Source organism: Canis lupus, chromosome 5 (genome assembly GCF_048164855.1).
Source record: "Canis lupus baileyi chromosome 5, mCanLup2.hap1, whole genome shotgun sequence".
Lineage (NCBI taxonomy): Eukaryota > Metazoa > Chordata > Mammalia > Carnivora > Canidae > Canis > Canis lupus.
The window spans coordinates 7,126,907-7,148,846 of NC_132842.1; the positions used below are offsets into that span (position 1 = coordinate 7,126,907).

The window sequence follows — 21,940 nt, forward strand, 5'->3', positions numbered from 1 at the left end:
TTTAAAAAATAGCTTGACTTATGTAAAGTTGAGAATTAGTAGATAAAATAGGGTATATTTAATATGTTATGAAATTCTGTGGTATTTCTCTGCCTTGAGAAAATTAAAATAAAGAAGTTTGTTCCATATTTGTGAATGCCCAAGGACAAAGAATTCACATAAAAGTCAGGGATAGCCTAAGTTTAGAAGCCCTGAATATCTTATGGGAGCAATCATCACTTATTATCCAATTCTGAATACCTGGCTAGCAGTGGACTCAGAAAGTTCATTGTGTTTAAGGAGGGACTAGTCTTTTGCTTTCTTGGCCTCCTAGGGCCGAGTTTAGCTCTTGTCATTCTAGTTGGTAGCAGGGTCATGGATTAGCCCATGGAGGCCTAGTTAGCTAAAGTATAGCACTTGTAATACCATTTCCACTCATCCAGTCAACCAATCATAAGAACATATTTTATGTGAAAAAAATTTCTTTATAGATCATTTTTGAGAATGCCACCTATATGGGGACATACTACATTTAGTTATTATTTTAATTCAACTGAATGTTATGATTTTTATCATACAGTTTCATTTTTCTCTTAAAACTTATTTTCAAGCACAGTGAGATTACGAAATCCTTTTATGTAAATTTTGTTTTAATGAAATAGAATCCCAGCCTCCAGTGTAATGGTCTGAGTCAAAGCCTAGAACCACTGGAGAGGAAGTAATTGCCAGAATTTTATTCAAACTCCTAAGAGATTCTGTTTTAATGCCAAAATTCTGTGAAACAGTTGAAAGGTTTTGTTGTAATGTTCTTTCCTTTTGGCAATTTAGTGGAATATCTTTTTGCCACTTAATTTTCTGATTATTCTCCTTACCCAAGTTTTCCATTCTATTACATTTCTTATATACTATATATATGTAATGTTCTGTGTTTTAAAATTATTTTTTCTTGATTAGTTTTCTCTATTATGATACAAATAATGTTTACAAGAAAAAGGCCATTAAAGTAGAAAAATACTTTTTAGTGATAATAGTTGATTGTAGATAATTGCTGTCTTGCTGATGTCCTGTTGTCTCTTAAATCTCTGGAGAAGATATTCATAAATAATCAAAATAAGAGCAATTAAAAGTTTGTAATTACTATTATTTCTTTTCTACTTATTCCATGAGTAAAAAAATTCTTAGTAAAAAAAAAAAATTCTTAGTTTTTATTTTTTTATTTTTTATTTTATTTTTTTTTTTATTTATGATAGTCACACACACACAGAGAGAGAGAGAGAGGCAGAGACACAGGCAGAGGGAGAAGCAGGCTCCATGCACCGGGAGCCCGATGTGGGATTCGATCCCGGGTCTCCAGGATCGCGCCCTGGGCCAAAGGCAGGCGCCAAACCGCTGCGCCACCCAGGGATCCCCTATCTTAGTTTAATTCTAGGGAAATTTCCAGTGTTTTACAATGTCTTTATTATTTTGTTAGGTAGGTACTTAAGTAACTGTTGGGTTTCTACTTTGGAGTGAAGATTTATTTAAGCATTAATAGTAGAAAAAAAGTAATTGGGACTATTATAAATTTTCTCACTAGTAAAAAATTGTATTTTGTGATTGTTATTGTTTCTGACAGAACAGCTCTGAGACTATGTTTGACTTTTCTAACCAGTGCTCCTTTTGTGGCAAGAAATAGAAACTTCTCCAAACCACCTCAGGACAGATGTATTAATTCTAAAAAAACCTAACAGGACATCTCCAAATTCAGTGTCAAGAGTGACAGGATACCTGGGGAGCCACAGGCACCAGAATGGGGACCTAGAAAGCTACTAAATGCAGAGAATAACAACAAGTCTTGGCTTTGACTTTCCAAAGACCCAAACTCTGATATTTACTGGAGCATCTACACGACTTTCATAGTTAATTTTGATTATACTTGATTTTCTCATGAGCTGACATCTGTGTAAGGTACAGCCCTCACTGTATCTTTGTTTGTCCTTCCTTTCACATCATAATACTTCCAAATTCCTGAGAGCAAAATCTAATTGGGCCACTTCATCATTTTATGCCAGCTGCACAATACCCACTATGCTTTAGAGATCATTCTTCCATTTAATGAAGAGGTAAATTCTGGAAAGCTGAGAAAATTGGGTGTATTTTTTGCCACTGATTTCCATTAATAGGCAGAAAACCTATTCCCTCAGAATAATATAACACTAAAAAATGTGTTCCACTAAAAAATGGAACACAAATGGAAAATTTGTGGTAAGAGGGAATTCTTATTATGGGCAAGTCCATGGTCTCTAGTGTGGGGGGTAGGGCAGTAGAAGCTTGTTTCATTATTTCTAAAATGTAGCAATGCTAAGTGAGTTCATGGGTCTCTGCTGACATCTTTAGGCATTAACTAAACCCCTTGGGACCCATTTTTAACTGTATTGATTGTTTAAATTATTTGAGTTTCTCTGGTAGATAGGTAAATATACTAAATAGTTACATATTTTTATTAATTTTTAATAGTGCTCAATAGAACATCCACAGGTGTCTGGCATTGTCTTGAAGATACTTTAGGAAGTAAAAATGATGATAATGATGATGATGATGATGATGATAAAGGAGTTGGAGGAGGAGGAGGAAGAGGATGTGGTTGTTGTAGTGTAGGTATGGTAGTAGTGGTGACAGCTGACTTACAAAATGCCAGGCATTGTTTTAGGATTTTGTGTGAATTAACTCATACCTTCTGGGTTGGATACTATCACCTCCATTTTTTAGATGAGGAAACTGAGGCATGAAGTGTTTAAGTAACTAGCAAGGGACAGTATTAGACTACGTACTCAAGCTATCTAGTTCTAGGGTTTCCTCTCAGTTTCTACCATGGCTTCTTAGAAAATTCTATACTCTCACAATTCATCCTTGAAAATGTATAAGAAAGAGGGTTCTGTTCCCTTGAAATGTAGAGTATGAAAAAATCCTAATTCAACTTTCAGATACAGTTGCAGCTAAGCTAATATTAGCATTTCATACTTGTTTTAAAATTTTCTTCATCTTCGTGATTGAACATATTCTGTTGGCTTAAGTCTGTTCAGCTGAAGGATAAGGCAGCATTGCTTTAATATTTGCAGCTGATTTCTATCTTTGATGTGGTTATATTTTTGGTACCTATTGCATCTTGATGACTGATAGAACTTCTTGTGGTATTTTTCACTAATTTTTATGAAATGATAAGGGCACTCAGGTATTTACTAAGGATAAATGAAACATTTGCCTACAGAAGTATTTGTACAGGAGTATTCATAGTTGCCTTGTTCAATCAATAAATACTGGATTCAACTGAATTCATCAACATATGAATAGATAACCAAATGGTGGTATATCCATGCAGTGGAATACACACAGCATGGTGGATCAATCTCAAAAACATTTCTTATATTGAGGTGAAATTCATTCACCATTTTAAAGTGAACAATTCAGTGGCATTTAGTACAGAATTAGTACAGAATTAAAGGACATGTATGAAACATTGTACATCTACCACCTCTATCTAGTTCCGAAACATTTTCATTGCTCCAAAAGGAAGCCCATATCCATTAGGCTGTCATTCACTGTTTTCCCCTCCCCAAAGTCCAGTCTGTTTTCTGTCCCTTTGGATTCACCTATTCTGGATATTTTATATAGCCTTTTTTATATGGCTTCTTCATTTAGTGTAATGCTTCTGAGTTTTGTCCATGTGTGGCCCGTACTGGTAATTCATTCCTGGCTGAATAATATTCCATTGCATTCATTCATTCATTCATTCATGAATGGGATGATGTGGGACTCAATCCCAGGACCTGGGATCACGACCTGAGCCAAAGCCAGACACTCAACCACTGAGCCACCCAGGTGCCCCTCCTTGCATTTGTATATAACAATTTTTTTATCCATTCATCTGTCGGTGGACATTTGCACTGTTTTCACCTTTTGGCTATTGTGATTGATGCTGCTATGAACTTGAGTATGCAAGTATTTGTTTGAGTCCCTGATTTCAAATCTTTGGGGTATATGTCTAGGAGTGGGATTACTGTGTTTTATGGTAATTCTATGTAAAACATTTGGGGAACTGCCAAACTGTTTTTCCACAGCAACCGCATCATTTTTGCATTCCCACCAGCAATGTATGAAGGTCCCAATTTCTCCACATCCTCATCAATGCCTGTTATTTTCCAGTTTTGAATTATAGCCAACCTAGTGAGTGTGAAGTGGGGTCTCATTGTGGTTTTGCTTTGCATTCCCTTAATAACTCGATGTTGAGGATCTTTTCATGTGCTTGTTAGCCACTTGTGTATCTTCTCTAGAGAGATGTCTATTCAAATCCAGTGCTCTGTTTTTTTTTTTTTAATTAGGTTGTTTATCTTTTTGGTTTTTTTTTTATCTTTTTGTTTTTGAGTTGTAAATGTTCTATGTATAGAGAGTGGTTTGTTATCAGATACATGATTTGCATATATTTTCTCTCATTCTGTAGATTGTTTTTTCACTTTCTTGATAATGTTCTTCGATGCACAAAAGTTCTTAATATTGATAAAATCTAATTTATGTACTTTTTCTTTTGTTGCTCCTGGTTTTTCTGTCAAAAACATTTTGATGAATGAAAGAAACCAAGCACAAAAGAGGACAGACTGTCTGATTCCATTTGTATGAGAGGAAAGATGAATCTGAACCAATTCGTGCTTGATTGGGAAGGCACATAAGGGAAGTTTCCAGCCTGATGGAAATGTACTATATCTTGGTTGTGGTGTGGTTACATGGGTTACATTTGTCAAAACTTAGGAAGTGAACATTTAAAATGGGTACATTTTATCATAGGTAAGTTATACCTCATTAAACTTGCTATAAAACAAAGAGGATATAGACAGTTTAGTTAGATTTTCCTCCAGTGTTTAGCTATTTCAACTGATGCAGATGTAGAACGTTCTTATCCATACACTTTTGGGCACATATGTGCTTATTTTTAGTGAGTATATCCATTCAAGAGTGACATTGCCGAGTCATAGGTATGCATATGGTTACATTTAGTAGATACCGCTAAATCGTTTTTCAGTTATTGGACCAATGTATATACTCAGCCACATGGTGTGAGAGTCCCAGTTGTGCCATATCTTCACTAACATTTAATATTTGCAGTTTTTCTATTTTAGTCATTCTAGTGGGTGTACAGTGGTATGGAATATAGGTTAATTTAAATTTCCTGAAAATTATAGGGGTGATTACTTTTTATTTGGTTATTAAGTATCAGTGTTCTTTTTTAAAAAAATAATTTTTTAAGAGTTCTTTAAATATTCTTGATGAGGATTTTATTAGTTATATCTATATCAGGTATCCAGCTGTGACTTGCCTTTCAGTTTCTTTGTAGTAATTTTGATAAAGGCAAGTTCCTAATTTTAATGTAGTCCAATTGTCAGTCTTTCCTTTTACAGCCAATACTTTGAGTCCTAGTTAAGAATTTTTTCTACTGGGATCCCTGGGTGGCGCAGCGGTTTGGCGCCTGCCTTTGGCCCAGGGCGCGATCCTGGAGACCCGGGATCGAATCCCACATCAGGCTCCCGGTGCATGGAGCCTGCTTCTCCCTCTGCCTATGTCTCTGCCTCTCTCTCTCTCTCTCTCTCTCTCTCTGTGACTATCATAAATAAATAAAAATTTAAAAAAATATATTTAAAAAAAAAAAGAATTTTTTCTACTATGATCACAAAGATACCCTCCTATGTTATCTACAGGATGCTTTATTGTGTTATCATTCACAATTAAACCTACAGTTTACCTGTAATTATTATTTTACATGTAGTATGAAACCAAGATTAATTTTTTTCCAATATGGATATGCATTTAACCTTACACTATTTTTTTTAAAGATTTTTAAAATTTATTCATGAGAGACACAGAGAGAGAGAGAGAGGCAGAGACACAGGCAAAGGGAAAAGCAGGCTCTATGCAGGGAGCCTGACATGGGACTCGATCCTGGACTCCAGGATCATGTCCTGGGCTGAAGGCAGCGCTAAACCGCTGAGCCACCTGGGCTGCCCTAACCCTACACTGTTTAGTGAACACTCTATACTTTTTTTTACTGCTTTGTCATACCACCTTGATCATAAAATATCTGTAGGTCTGTTTCGGGACTTTCTTCTATTCCAGGGGTTGGCCTGTGCCTCACTTTTGTATACCTTCCAAAGTAAGAACGGTTCTATATTTTTAAAAGATTGTTTTAAAAAAAGAATATGCGGCAGAGACTGCATGTATTCTGCAAAGCCTAAAATATTTACTGTTTGGCTTTTTATACACCCAGCTTGCCAACCTCTGTTCTGTTCCATTGGTCACTTTCTCTGCAGCAAGATTGTGATCTTAATTACTGTAATTACCACGTTCTAAATGTTGCTATTAGGTAGAGTAAGTGTTTCAGTTTTGTTTTTCACAATTGGATTGGCTATTTTTGTCCATTTGCAATATCACAAAGTTTTAGAATCAGTTTTTCAGTTTCTGCACTTAACAAAAAAATCTGTTGGAATTTTAATTGGTTTATATTAATTACAATATTTGATTATTTGAAAACATTTGAAATAATTGAATCTTCTAATCTGTGAACATGGTGTATTTCTCCCATGAATGAATGTTGAATTTGTCTGCATCTTTTGGCATAAACCTTTTATTTTATTTTCCTCTAACCTCTTAATATAGTGAATTATATTGATTTATTTTTCCAACTGTTAAACATTGCATGACTGGACTAAATCAAGCTTGTTCATATTATATGATATTTTTCATATATTGCCAGGTTTGGTTTTGTGTTGTATTTAGGATTTTTGCATCTCTCTGCAGGGATTGGCTTTACCTAAAGGTGGGCCTTAGTTTTTCTGACTTTTGGTTTAATAGTTTGGGTTCTCTGGGAAACAGATGCCATGCTAAGACTGGAACAGATGGCAAGACAGCATTAGACATGGCAGAGATTCATTGGGAGAAATGCCTGTGAAGGATAAAGAAGAAGGGAGCGGAAGATGCAGGGGAAGACTTCAGACCACACTGCAGGTCTGACATCTGTGAGAGAAGAGAAGGAAGGGAGGATTTGGTAGGAAAGATGCCAGACTGCAGCCCAACGTCAGGAGGTTTCTGTGAGGCCACTGAGGAGCTCCCCAAAAAACACTGCCCTTGAGCAGAATCTTGCTTTGTGCCCTAATGGGGAAATATGGCCTCTGTGCGACCACGGTGGATCTAAAGGAGTGGCAGCTGGGGCTTCACTCCGCTGTGTTCCCCACAGCAGATTCTCTCTCAAAGGAAATCTGTACAGCACACCTGCATGCTTGATGTGGCTGGGCTTCTCTTTTTCACCCCTACTCACGCAATTCCTTGGGAGACCCAAGCTGAAAGCTTATGGTGTTTTCCAGACCTTCCTTGTCTGGCCTCAAATAGCCATTTGTGTCCTCCTGGCCCTTTGAGATTGATGGAAGTTCTGTACAGCTCATCAGTCTCTCAGCCATTACTTTGGAAGCAGAAAGTACCTCAACGTTAAAAGCCATGCAAAACATTGAGCTCACTTCTCTGAACTTCCTTCTCTTTGAGATCCTATCCCCCTTTGAGCCCTCTTGCCTTGGAGGCTTTCTGTTACCTATACTTCACATGAATGTTACCTATACTTCATCCAGCTTTTCTGGTTGTTGCTCATAGGTGGAAGAGTTGATTCTGAAACAAGGTAGTTCACCATTGTTAGATTTGGAAATTTTTGTCTGTTTACATTTAATATAATTAATAACATTTATTGTTTAATTTCCTACTTTATTTTGAAGTTTCTGTTTTATCTTGAATTTTTTATATTTTTCTCTCAAGATTAAATAATGTATTGCGGTTCTTTAGTGGTATCATAATATGCAACTTTATCAAAGTCTAGTGCTAGTTAATATTTTATTCTCCTCTGAAACAATATACGGACTTTAGGATATGTTAACTCTACTAATCTTCCTCCTACCTGCAGGTTACTTTTATGTTATGTTGCAATTCTCTTGGGGTTTTTTGTTTTTGTTTTTCCTGAAAAGTCTTTGTTTTACTCTCATTTTTGGAAAAGATTTTGCTGGCTACAAAATTCTATGATGATGTTTTCTTCTAACCTATTGAAGTTAATATCCCACTCTCTTTTGGCTTATATTCTTGCTTATTAATTCATATTTTGGTGTATTGGTTTTATGAAGGCAAACTTTATATCTGCTGTTAAGATTTTCTCCATATCTTTCGTGTTTGGCCCTTTTGTAAATGTGTCTTGGTGAGAATTTGTTTTTGTTTTTCTTGTTTATAATTCATTGAGCTTCTTGTGTCTGTTGGTGGTTGTCATCAGTTTTAGAAAATTTTCAGCTAGCATTTTTTCACATATTATCTGTCTTTCAGTGCTCTCTTCAATTCTTCTGGGGTTCAGTTGAACAAATGTTAGATGTTTTTATTCTGTCCCCCATGGCTCCTAAATTCTCTCTTCCTTCCCTTTTTTCCCCAAATCTTTCTCAGAAGCTGCATTTAGATAATTTCTTTCAATATATATCTAATAATTTTCTTTTTAGCTGTTTGGGTTTTAAATTTTGATTGTTAAAAATTCTTCAGGGAAGGCACCAAAGTATACATGATTGATTGTTATAGCTTTCTCTTTATCATTTTTAGGATTTTTAAAAAGTTTTTTCAAAAATAGTAAACAGTTGTTTTATAATCTGTGTCTGGTAATTTTACTATCAGGAGTCTTTGTGGGTCTGTTTCTCTTTTTTGTTTTTGTTTTTCTGCTGGTTCTAGCTCAGGGTGGGTTTTGTTCTTTGATCTTTGGGGGGTTTTTTGCTTTGTATATTGGACTATTTTGCCTTTGTTGTCCATCAAAAACTACTAGGAATTTTTTGAGATCTAGGATGAAAACGTTGTTTTCAAATAGATTGGTGTTTGCTTTTATACAGAACCAGGTTATTATATTTTTAGGCTGCAAATCTATTTGAAGTTTGGTCCATAGCTACTTCTTAGAGATTGGTTTCCTTCCTCCCCCCACCCCCCTTACTTTGCTTAGCACCTAGGTGTAGCCTTCAGGTTGGTGGGAGCATTATTTCTAGTTACCCTTATTATTAATGTGGGACAATCTCTTAATAGATTCATAACTAGATAGGACTTGGGCTTTTCTTCTGCTTGCTGGGTGGAAGGGACTCCTGTTCAGTCTGGACATATATTATTGATATTAATAGTATTTTGGGATGTAATTTTCTAGCAGCTAGGCTTACATATATATGTACTATGGTTCAAATATAAATTATGCATTCCCCTGTACTAGCTCAATTTGCTAGTACATTGATACTTTATTAAAAGACTTGCTGTCAAAAAATAAAATAAAAGACTTGCTGTCCATATATTGTCTTATTGAAATACCTTTATATCCTATCAATATAGATAAAGATAAAATCAGATTACCAAGTTATTTGTAGTTTGCTCTTATGGGCAATGTCTCCTAATCTAAAAATGTATAAGCTTATATACACACAAATACACACATGAATATACACATGCATACATGTGTACACACAGAGAGAGATAAGTGATTCTGTATTTTGCTATTAACAACTTATCTTCAGTATATTTATTTTATTCCACTCCACTTGATAGGTAGGAAAACATGGGAAATTAGGGCTCCTGGATCTTTTTCTGATTAAATAGAACATGGTCAAAACACTGGGGAGCCTCAGAAATAAAGGACAGTGATAGCAAGGATATATATAAATTTTAAAACTATGGTGTGTATTTTTTTAAAAGATTGAAAGAACTTGATGCTGTGGCTTGCAAAAGAGATGCTGAGGGCATGAAAGTGATAGCTATTCTCCAAATGTTGGGAAGCGTATTTTGTACAAGATGGAATAAATAGATTGTTTGATGCTTCACAGTTAGTTTCTCTCTTCTCTTCTGGAAAATCCCTACTCATATTTTGGAGACAGTTAATCTGAGCAATTGTTCCTGCTATGTGATAAACAAGCAGAGACTCTCTGCCTCCTCCTCCTCCACCTGATCCTGGGAGGTGGTGGCAGCAGCACAGATCTGATATGGGAAAATGCAGAAATAAGTGGGGGCAAATATATTTCTTATCAAAAATTAGTATTAGAGTATGCAAACTGAAATTTTCTTCCATACCCAGACTATTCATTGTATTTATGAAAACAGTGTTTTTATGTATTACTTTAAGAACAAAGATCATTAAGGAAGGAAATTGTCCTTTATTGTTTAATTTTCAGGGCCTAGTATGTACCTGGTAGTAGCTCAGATGTTGTTGAGTCAATGCTCTGGATGAACCAACCTTAACTTGGCACTGTTCCGACATGACTCTTTCCCAAGCTGCACAACTCAGCATGTTCATGTCTGTACCACTGCTGTCCAGGAAGAAAATTATTGTCTCCTGCCTTCCTTCCTTTCTTTCACCTCTCTCGCTTTTAACATGAAATGTCAGACATTTTTTAAGTTTAGAGATGTGACATAGCCACTAAGTGTGTAAGCTCAGGCAGCAGTAACAAAAATACTGTAATCCTGAATGTCAGTAGGAATTTGGCAAACCGTTTTGTAAAATACACTGGTCAGGTGGTTAAGTTAGATGAGAGTTTAAAAAATATATATATCTGGCTCAGTCAGTAGAGCATATGACTCTTGATCTTGGGGTCGTGAGTTCAAGACCCATGTTGGGTGTGGAGCTTACTTGAAAGTAAAAATAAATAGGGCAGGGCACCTGGGTGGTTCAGTCCGTTAAATGTCTGCCTTTAGCTCAGGTCATGATCCCAGGGTCCTGGGATGGAGCTCCATGTTGGGCTCCCTGCGTGGTGGGGAGTTTGCTTCTCCTTCTCCCTTTGTCCCTTCCTCCCATTTTGTGCTCTGTCTCACTCCAATAAATAAATGAAACCTTTGGGGAAAAAAATAGAAGATAGGTTGATATCTGCTGGGTAAGGCAAAAATAAACTTTTAAAAAATTCTTTTGGGGGCAGCCCAAAAAAAGAATTCTTTTGGGGTGGCTCAGCAGTTTAGTGCCGCCTTCAGCCCAGGGCCTGATCCTGGAGACCCGGGATCAAGTCCCTCCTCAGGCTCCCTGCATGGAGCCTGCTCCTCCCTCTGCCTGTGTCTCTGCCTCTCTCTCTCTGTGTGTCTCATGAATAAATAAATAAAATCTTTAAAAAATAATAATAATTCTTTTGAAAAAAATAAATAAAAAAATATATATCTAACTTCACTTTAAAAGTTCCAGGAAACCATTTTTACAGTAATCTAAAATGAAAGGAATTTGATTGGATTAAGTAGGTACTGTCAGAAATCCAATTTTTTGGAGTTGGTTTTAAGACTTTGAAAGGCATGAAGTTACTTTGGTAGTCAAGACAATCAATGCAACTTTTAAAGTTTCTGGAAGTATTCTAAAAGCATTCTAAAAATAAATATGAAATCTAGAGTCTCAGCTAATTAGAAATAGGGCTATTCAGATGAAAAAGTCAAGGAAAGTACACAGTTGGAGTAGTAGTAATGTTCTAGGCTTTTCTCTGAAAAAACTTCTCTATAGAAAATGTTGCAGAGGTGACCCTGTAATTAGGTGATTTTGAGCTGTCTTTTCCCAGCTGCTGTATGACTTAAGACTTTGATCACAGACACCATCTGGCCGGATAGTCCCCTTTTTTTTCCTGATTGCTCTTCAGCTAGTCTACATTCAAAGTATGTGGTTCATAGAGGCAGCTAATAAGTTAATTGGGATAGTTATGTCCCTGTTTTCAAAGTTAAACATAATTTTCCAGAACAGAAATATTTGTATATGAATGCTACGTAATATTAAATCTAGAAATCTATTTCCTGTTGTTTATTCATTCACTTAGCAAACATTTGTTGAGTCACTACTACAAGTAAGCCACTAATCTCATTGCTGGAAAGGGAGAAGTACGGCTTCTAACCTGGCTTTCTTCGGGTAGTTGTTCACATGTGACCTGTTAGAGAGGACTTGTCTGACCATATCATGAAAATAGTATTACAGCCCTGCCTTTCACCCTTCCTCCCCTTCTCGGCTCTGTTTATTATACTCCCTAACACTTATCACCGTATCTCATGCTATTTATTTCTTGTCAAACATTTTCTGCCTCAATTGGAATGTAGAACAGGAACTTTATTTTGTTATTTTGGCTTAAAACTCAAAACCGTTCCTGGCATGTATATATATATGTAAAGAACATATATGTAAAATAAAGGCTCTGGCTTCAAGAATCCCCTACTCTGATGGAGGATGAAAGTGTAGAATAATTACATACATGCAACAGTAGAGGTGTGTACAGTTGTGGCAGGACCACTGCACAGGGAGTCATCATTTAAGCAGCAGGGAAGGGTCTCAGGTGGGATGTCCTTTGCACTATTTTTTTTTAAAGATTTATTTATTTATTTATTTATTTATTTATTTATTTATTTATTTATGAGAAACACACACAGAAAGAGAGAGAGAGAGGCAGAGACACAGGCAGAGGGAGAAGCAGGCTCCACGCAAGGAGCCTGATGTGGGACTCGATCCCCGGTCTCCAGGATCACACGCCGGGCTGCAGGTGGCGCTAAACTCCTGCGCCACCGGGGCTGCCCTCCTTTGCAGTATTGACAGGTGAATAGGATATCATCAGGAGGCAGGCTCCACGCAAGGAGCCTGATGTGGGACTCGATCCCCGGTCTCCAGGATCACACGCCGGGCTGCAGGTGGCGCTAAACTCCTGCGCCACCGGGGCTGCCCTCCTTTGCAGTATTGACAGGTGAATAGGATATCATCAGGAGGAAGGAAGACCAGTGTTCTAGAATAGATTTCAGAGATATCTGGAAGTTATATCTGCCCAGATTTGGTGGTGGGACTTGAGTGTGAATTTTATGTCACCAAGTAAGGATGATTTCTGGAGGAATATGCTTAGCTTCTCTGGCATGAATGAGTGGATAGATGGAGGGACCATTAGCTGCAGGATTCTGGAGGGGGAACATATCTGCCTCCTTCCTTTGAGGAAATGGGTTTAGTTTGGGATAAGTTGCATTTCTGATGCCTGTAAAATGTTCAGTACCTGGTTAAAAATTTGGCTGTGGATCCCATAGGGAAAGGTGGGGTTGAAAATAGATTTGGAAGTCATTGTTATATATGCGCTGATTAAGTCCTAGGTGTAAATGAAACCATGCCCAGAGAGCATGAAAACAGAGGATAAAGATAGGGCCCTATGGAAGGTAAACATCTAAGAATCAGAAAGGAAGTCTGAGAATAAGTTGTGGAAGGTGAAGACAACCAGGAGGAGTTGCTGACCTGCTAAGTAAGAGGTGGTCATTTTAAGGGGAGAGGAGATAACTATCCTTTGCATAGAGATTTGGATGAAGACTAAAAAGGATACTGTTGGACCTAGTTTGACAAGCAGCACACTGGTAAAGTTACTGAGAATAGTTTCAGTAGAGTGAGCGGAGGGGATACAGAAACCAAGTATCGTGGGTTGGAACATAAATTAGAGCAGGGAAACTTAATGAGGATGGGAATGGGGTGGGTGGGAAGTTTTGCTTGTATCCCCAAGGGGATACTTGTCAGTGTTGGAGAAACCCTGAATTAGAAGTAAAGAAATAAGGATACGATATGGACTATTCTTCAAAAGTATGAAAAGGAAGGGAAGGAAAATAAGAGATGGTAGCTATGTGGAAGGACAGGGAGAAGTTTTGCTGTTCTTTTAAGTACAGGAAGCTACTGTATGTCTCTGAGAATATGTATGTCTGTCCAGTGAAGGGAAGAACAGAGATTGACTGAAGTTTTACACATGAGAGGAGACCGTGAGGGAAACAGTCTTGAGGGAAGCAGGTGACTAAATCCTTACTTAAGGTAAAACAAAAGGAAGTAAGGATGGGCAAAGATTAAAAAAAAAAAAAATCAGGATACAACAGTTGAAGTGTACTGTGCCATAAAAGAAAAGGTTATCCAGATAGTGTGAGGGAATCAGGATGGACCAGCAAGTTCAAGAAGCTCATTAAGTTTGGAACAGCAACCGTGAAGGAATGGGAATTAAAACATAAGCAAGAGACTTGAGTGAGCCGTATCGAGAACTTAGCTGAACTCAGAAACTATAAATCAGTGGGTTATGGGATTTGCAGTTTTGTTCAACTGAAATAGTAGGCCAAGCAGAGGAACAGAGTGGGTGCACGGATGGAATTCTCCATAGTTGGAGATTGGCAAGCTGAATGCTTTGGAAGGTCAGGGGGCAGGGAAGGAAGTTGAAGTTGTTGGTGAATCTTGTTGCAGTATTGGTCCGTGGGTAATCTTAGTAAGTAAGAAAGAAAGTGATTTCTGGAGGGAGCCTGACAAATCTTGAAGAATAGGGAGGGCTAAAGGAAATGGAAGGTCTTTTTTTTTTTTTTTTTTTTTTTAATTCATGAGAGAGACACACACACACACACACACACACACACACACACACACACACAGAGGCAGGGACACAGGCAGAGGGAGAAGCAGGCTCCACACAGGAAGCCCGATGTGGGACTTGATCCGGGAACTCTGAGATCACACCCTGAGCTGAAGGCAGCTGCTCAACTGTTGAGCCACCCAGGTGCCCCGGAAGATCTTGATAAAAGCAAGAACCAAGTGGAATTCGTTAAGGGGTCCAGCGATGGTAAGGTCTGAGATGGAAAGATAGTTGCTGGTGGTTAGAACACTGGAACAAATTTTCCTGGGTTTGGGAGAAATTAAAATCCAGCACAACAGGAATGGCAGGGCTGTGAATCCACACGTGAGACATACTTGGTGAAATTCCTGAAACTTGAGAGAGAGAGAGAGAGAGAAATGATGCTGCATAAACTTCAAATACTGGAGAGGGCAGATCCCAGGACTGTTTTGCTCATTGCAGGATAATCGGCACCTGGCACATTTACAAGCTCTGTAAATATTTGTTGAATGAATAACACTCTTCCAGAGTCTGTCTTGCCTAAGTCATTAATCATGCCAGAAAATTTTGACTCGTGTCTGACACCTAGCGGTACTTTACTCAAACTACTATTAAGTGGCCACTATTAAGTAGCCCCATCTACTGTTTGAGGGAGATTCTACAGGTCAGTTGCAATGCAACTTTGTTCCTTAAACAAATCCTTACTTGGTTTTGGGCGGTTCTACTATTGACATTTGCCAGAGCTGTAATTTGGTAAGTCAGCAGTAAATATTCATTGATCGTCTACTGTGTGCCAGGCACTGTTCCATGTGCTGGAGTTTTTCATGTATTGTATGTTCTCCTGTGTGTGTGTGATCTCACTGATTTGAATACGTAGGCAGAGCATTCCATTGGGAATGGTTAACTTGATGGGAAACTTAATCTAGGGTTCTGTTGTGATTTCATATGTGAAACCTCTCTAAATTTGTTTCATAGCTTTTGGTGCTGTCTTTTCTATGTTGTGACATACTGCTTTTCGTTGATGCTAAGTAGGCATTTAGGAGGATGAAAGTAGAAGGCAAGATTGTGTTTGTTGTCAGTTTATACTTATCTACACTGTGGAGAATACCACATACTATGGAGAAATCTGGGATTGTTTTATCTTTCCTTAAGAAAAAGTAAAGTTCCTATTTGCTGGTGATGCATACTGCAGTATTTAAAGTATTTATGAATGTCCCTGGATGCTCTCTCTCTCCCTTTAAAATAAGTAAGTAAAAAATAAATTAATTAATTAAATTAAAAAATAAAGTAAATAAGTAAATCTTAAAAACAAAAGGGGGTAGGGGACGTGCCTGGGTGGCACAGTCCCTTAAGCATCAGGCTCTTGGTTTCAGCTCAGGTCTGATCTCAGGGTGGTAAGATCAAGTCCCAAATCGGGTTCTACACCTAGCATGAAGTCTGCTTGAGTTTCTCTTTCCCTCTTCCTTCTCCCCCTCCCAGCCTGCATGCTCTCTCTCTGTCTCAAGTAAATAAAGAAATCTTAAAGTATTGATGAATGAATTGACATGATATCTGAGATTTATTTTAAAACACTTCAGGAAGAAAAAGTGAGTAGGAGTAAAATAAGATTGACAAAGTTTTTTTAGTTATTTAAGTTATGTTCATGGGTTTTTATTCTGTTTTGTCTACTTTTGTATATGTTGGACATTTTCCACAATAAAAAGTAAGCAAAAATAATTAGCTGGGTGTGGGTTGAAAGTTTATCATGATTAAGTTATATAATGATATCATGACGTTCTTTTTAATACTTAACAGATTTTTAAAAATTTTATTTTGCTCCATCTGATATTACTTGAAGATCAGATTGAGTAGAGGATATGAGTTTGCTTATAGATAGAATTTGACTGAGACCCAACAGGCAACATCCTACAATGTCCAGAGGCTATTGGAATTTTGAGTTTGAAGCTCATAATTGTTGGAGCTGTAGATTAGAGGCTTGGGAGATATAATTTTAAAGTATTAGCCATCCCTCTGGAAATGAGAACATCTTTAGTAGAAATCTGGGAATACCTAGATTTAATAAACTAGCATATATTTATATTTTTTAATTAGTGCTTCTGCCATAACCAAAGGAAATGGAGTACCCAGTAATCTGCCATACCAGTCTTTTAAAGTTGGATGCTGCTTCATAATGATATTTATGGATTTTTTGGTTGTTAGTGTGTCTCTGTTAGGCTCTTAGGATAATTATGTATGCCATCAGCAAGCCAAACCTTCAAAATAAAGATTAGCAGTCTGTTTCCAACAATTAAGAAATACTTACAAAATATTTCAGGCAAACAGAAAATATAGGGGGAAAACGTAACTTCCAAATGCTTGCCACCTATCTTTGTCAGGTTAGCATTTTAGCGTCCTTCCTCCCAGTCCTGACCCCATCCCACCTCACCCCAATGGTTATAAGTATGATTGAGGCCATAACTCTTCACCTATTCTCTTTCCCCAGAGGTAATCCTAGCCTGGGTTTGATATTTATTTCTCGTTTGTTTTCTGCCTTAAAAGATTCATAATTCCTAACTTTTGCACAATAAATTCTTCTTCATGCCCTATTTTCCCCCCCTGTGGCAATCTGTTACCCATCAAAAAGAAGTTGAGGTCATTTTTCATTATTTAGACTTAACTTTGATATCTATTTCAATCTACATTGTGGTTTCACTTATTTTTTGGTCTGAAAACTAAATATCAATTTCCATAAACCATTTAATTGATTTTCTTTGAATAATTAATGCTTGGAGCTTTAATGCTCTATTATGTGATGTATCTCTTTAGTTTTCCACATTTGTGGAGAGTATCCTTCTTCCATGGCTTATATAACTTTCATATGAAGCCCAGTTTAATTTCAGTGGCTTTCTCTTGTGTAGACTTTTTTTTACAACAAAGAAATCAATTAAAAGAATACTTTAAAAAATTAACTGTCATTATAAAAGAGAAGATTAGTTCCATTTAAAAAAAATTGTTCAGTAGCATCTTCAGAAACTCAGAAGGAAGAAGCCAAAAAGGTTAATAATCTCAGTGACAGCCATTATTTTTTTTTCTTGCTTTGTTTTTGTTTAAAACATGGGAGGGTATTTCTTTGTATAAGGTATGTATTTGTTCACTCTGTTAATAAATATTTTCCTATTGCCCCCAGAACTATAGCATTCCCTGACTTATACCTATCTACTTTTCTGTGGATATTCTTTACAGGGTCCTCTTTATAAGTGGCATACTTCAAAACTGTCACTTTTTTTTTTTTAAAGATTTCATTTATTTAAGAAATAGCACAAGTTGGGGGGAAGAGCAAAGGGAGAGGGAGAAGCAGACTCCCTGCTGAGCAGGGAGCCCAATGCAGGGCTCAATCCCAGGAAAAAGGCGACACTTAACCAACTGAGCCACTCAGGCGCTGCAAAATTGTCACTTCTTAAAATAATCCATTTGCTTGAGTCTGTTTGCTTTTATTCTAAGTTTAGATTTTGAAATAATTTAAATGTTGGCAATGTTTTGGGCTTTAGCATTCTCTAAAGGAGAGGGTCGTTTACAGATTTAAATAATCTTTTTTAACTGACAAAGCCCACAGGCCTAGGGATGTAGTCCTCTGGTTTCAATACCAGTTTCTTTGAAAATAAGTATTGTGTAGTTCATGTCAGAGTTACTGGAAATTTTTTAGTACAGTCTCATATTTTTGTCTACCTTCTTTTTTTTAAGAGTTCTTTAGTCTTTGGTTTGTATTCCTCAATTTCTTCATAATATAGCAGTTGGATTTATAGAGATACTCCTTCAACCAGTATTTAATTAAGCACTTGCAGAGTGACAAGCACCCCAGCCTCAATTATCCCTGATCTGTATGTAAACCTTCCAAAGGTTTATTATCAGACTAGCACAGTAATAACATTTATTAAATACCTACTTGAATTAGACATTATATAAGCATTTTAATGGATTATCTCTTTTAATCCTCACAACAACATTGCCAGGTGGGAATATATTACCATCATCCTCATTGTGCAGAGGAGTTCACTGTAACACAAGTAAAACATTTGTCTAAAATCATTTGGAGGTAAGGTTGCCAGATAAAATACAGGATACCCAATTAAATTGAACTAATTTTTGCAACATTTGATAACCTTCCTTGAAGATAAATGGCAGAGCTAGGATTTTAAACTATGTAATCTGTTTAAAAGGCTCAAGCTGTTAACTACTGCATTATCCTGCCTGTGGAGAATAGAAGTCACAGCTACCTGGATATTCATCCAGTATTTAGATGGCAAGTACTACCTGCACATAGTTTGTTCATTCATCCCTTTCTTCCTTCGTCTCTTCTTCGTTCCTTCCTCGTTATTTTTCTCCCAAGTGATTATATTTACTATAATGTGAAAGTATGTGGGGTTTTTTTTTCTGATTTCAAAATAGTATTCAACTTTAAGTAAAGTCACATATGGGATCTCTGTCTACTTGTTAAGTCTTTGCTAATTATATGTTAAATAGCATAAGATGGAATGTTTTCTGTACCTGGCCATTTTAGCTGCTGTCATTTAGCCATTTAGATTATTCAGATTGTCGTCGTTTTACTTCTTTTCTCAAATACAGAAAGATTTATGTATGTGTGCTAAAAAGACACATTTTCCTTTTCTCTGACAAGGTCAAGGAAATAACACTTGAATAAAAACAGTTCTTTGAAGCACTTCCTATGAGTTCTCAAAAAATGAGAAATTATAAAACATGGATATAGAATTAAAAGAGGCTTTTTACTAGGAATTGCCGGCGAAGCTATCTGGCCCTACCGGATGATAATACAGGAAAGTAAAGAATTGTTTTTCTTCGTGAATTACCACAGTTCAGGATCAGACTTTTAAATGTGCATATTCAGAAATCATTGACTTAAAAAATTAAAGACGAGATGGAATAACACATTTTAAACTTGAAATTTTTGATTCCATTTCCAGTAGAATATATTAAAAAGAAGATACTTTTTAAAATTATCCTTTCTTTAAAATTTTTTAAAAATTTTAATTGAAATATAGCTGACAGAATAGTAAATTAGTTTCAGGTGCACAACACAGTGATTTGACATCTATATACATTATGAAGTGCTTGCTGTGATACATGTCATCACCACCTATCACACACAAAGTTACCACAATATTATTGATCATATTCTCTATGCTGTGTTTTTCATCCCCATGACTTACTTATTTTATAGCTGGAAGTTTCTACCTCTTAGTCCTCTTCACCTATTTCACCCACCCTCAGCCTCTCTCCCCTCTGTCAACCATGTTTGTTCTCTGAATTTATGAGTGTTTCTTTGTTTTGTTATTTAGATTCCACATATAAATGAAACCATGTGGTATTTGTCTTTCTCTGTTTTATAAAGAGAGGACACTTTTAAAAAATATTTTTATTTAAATTCAATTTAGTTCACATATAGTGTATTATTAGTTTCAGAGGTAGAATTTAGTGATTCATTAGTTGCATATAATACCCAGTGCTCATTACATCATGTGCCCTCCTTAATGCCCATCAGTTAGCCCCTACCCCTCTACCTCCCCTCTAGCAACTCTCAGTTTGTTTCCTATAGTTAAAGAATCTCTTATGATTGTCTCCCTCTCGTGTTCATCTTATTTTTCCTTCCCTTCCCCTGTGTTCGTCTGTTTTTATTTCTTAAATTCTACATATGAGTGAAATCATATGGTATTTGTCTTTCTCTGATTGACTGATTTCGCTCAGCATAATACCCTCTAGTTCCATCCATGTCATTGCAAATGGCAAGATTTCATCCTTTTTGATGGCTGAATAATATTCCTGTGTGTGTGTGTGTGTGTGTGTGTGTGTGTACACACACAATCTTTTGGTGGACATCTGAACTCTTTCTATATTTTAGCTATTGTGGACATTGCTGCTATAAACATTGGGATGTATGTGCCCCTCTGAATCACTATGTTTGTATCCTTTGGGTAATACTTCTCTTAAAGACACACCTTAAAATTAATAAGCCAAGTATTTAACTTAGGATCAGAAAATATGGAAATTAAAATGAAGTATATTTTTTAGTGAAACCTGCCTGTAATTAAGGGTTATCAGTTTTCTGTTGTTTAGAAGGAATTGGATAATATCTAAGTAGTAATAGTAAGTCAGATTTTAGACAAAGTTCAGAAAGAAAAGTGACAGCAAGAATCAAAAGTAGTTCTCAGCAGATGTGATGGTTTTTGCTGTCAGATTGTCCCCATTTTAATCTGTTCCACCTTCAAATGTTTTCACGCATAGTGTGTTGAAAGATTTGTCAATGACAGTGTCTCTGATTTTATCATGTCAGTCTCTGAAGAATTAATATTTTTTTTATAGAAATTAAATCAAAATTATTTTGGACAACTTCTATTATGTATAAGTGAAATTTTCTATCAGAATTTTCAGAATTTACTACATTGCCGCCCAGCCAACTCTCAGTGTTTTTATAGAGTTCATTAAAGTCATTTACATTTTGTATTTTTAAATAAAAGTATGGTATAATCACCTTTTGGACGTAATAGACTAGAAGACATTAATGAGGAAAATCTTTCTTCTTTTATTATATAAGTCCATGAAAGCAATGATTTGATTCAACAAAACTTACTAAACCTTCAAATCTCTAGCTAAGAAGAAACAGATGATTTTCTTTAAATGCCAGTTCTTATAAATGTTGAGTTGGCTACAGAGAGACCTAGCCAAAAATAATTGAATTTTAAGTGACTGATACTGAAAAGAAACTTTTTTTTTCTATTCAAAGTAATTATAAGTGACTGCCTGTATTCAGTAAAGTTTGGCAAATGAATAAATAGTTTAATTATTTTTGAAATAACTGAGAACACTGTGTTTGGATTCGGACCTGAGTTCAAATCCCTACTCTGCCTCTTTTTAAGTTACTTAGTCTGTTTCCTCTTACTTGCATATATCTTGTAGGCTTATTATGAGAATTAAACTAAATAATAAATTTATTCACTCATTGAATATTTTTTGAATGCCACTTCTGTGCTAGGCATCATTCTAGGTACTCTGGATATCAGAGAACATGACAAAAATCCCTGTTCTTCATTTTAGTGGGAGAGACAAACAACCAAAATGCAAGCAAATAAAAACATATTTTTAAGTAGTGAGTGATAAATTCTATGAAGAAAAATAAAGCTTGGCACATCCAGGAAGTCGCTCCTGCTTTTTATCATAATTTTCAAAGTACAGCAGAAACCTTGTCTGTCTTGGTTTACCAATTAACATATTGCTCTGTCTGCTTTATCTGCCTGTCCACATGTCTAGGGATGGTCTCTTGGTTTATTTTTTCCCTCAAACCATTTGAAAATTAAGTTGCAGATAGAATTATAATTATAGAAATATGATAATACAATACAGTGATACAATCATAACAATTAGTCCCTGACTCCTTTAACAAACATCTCTTAAGAATTAGATATTCTTCATGGTAGGGATTTAACTGACATTAGTTCTTTTTTTCCTCCAAAGCCTCACAGAGAAAGTAGTCATGGCTATCATAGCTAATCTGAAATGACAAAAGGATTTAT

General features: G+C 36.3%; 1 protein-coding gene and 1 long non-coding RNA gene across 16 annotated transcripts in view; one reads left to right on the plus strand and one right to left on the minus strand.

Annotated features, from left to right (window-relative positions):
- The window catches only part of ARHGAP21 (Rho GTPase activating protein 21), a 136,324-nt gene that overhangs the window by 61,198 nt on the left and 53,186 nt on the right, over positions 1 to 21,940 (plus strand). The window lies entirely within an intron of this gene.
- LOC140633185 (uncharacterized) overlaps positions 1 to 21,940 on the minus strand; it is an 82,540-nt gene that overhangs the window by 22,829 nt on the left and 37,771 nt on the right. The window contains exon 6 of one of the 3 annotated variants that reach the window (XR_012030807.1): positions 17,638 to 21,918. The exons of the other annotated variants lie outside the window; for them this stretch is intronic. This is a non-coding gene — a long non-coding RNA (uncharacterized lncRNA). Of the gene's footprint in view, positions 1 to 17,637; positions 21,919 to 21,940 lie in introns of those variants that run through there. 3 annotated transcript variants of the gene reach the window in all.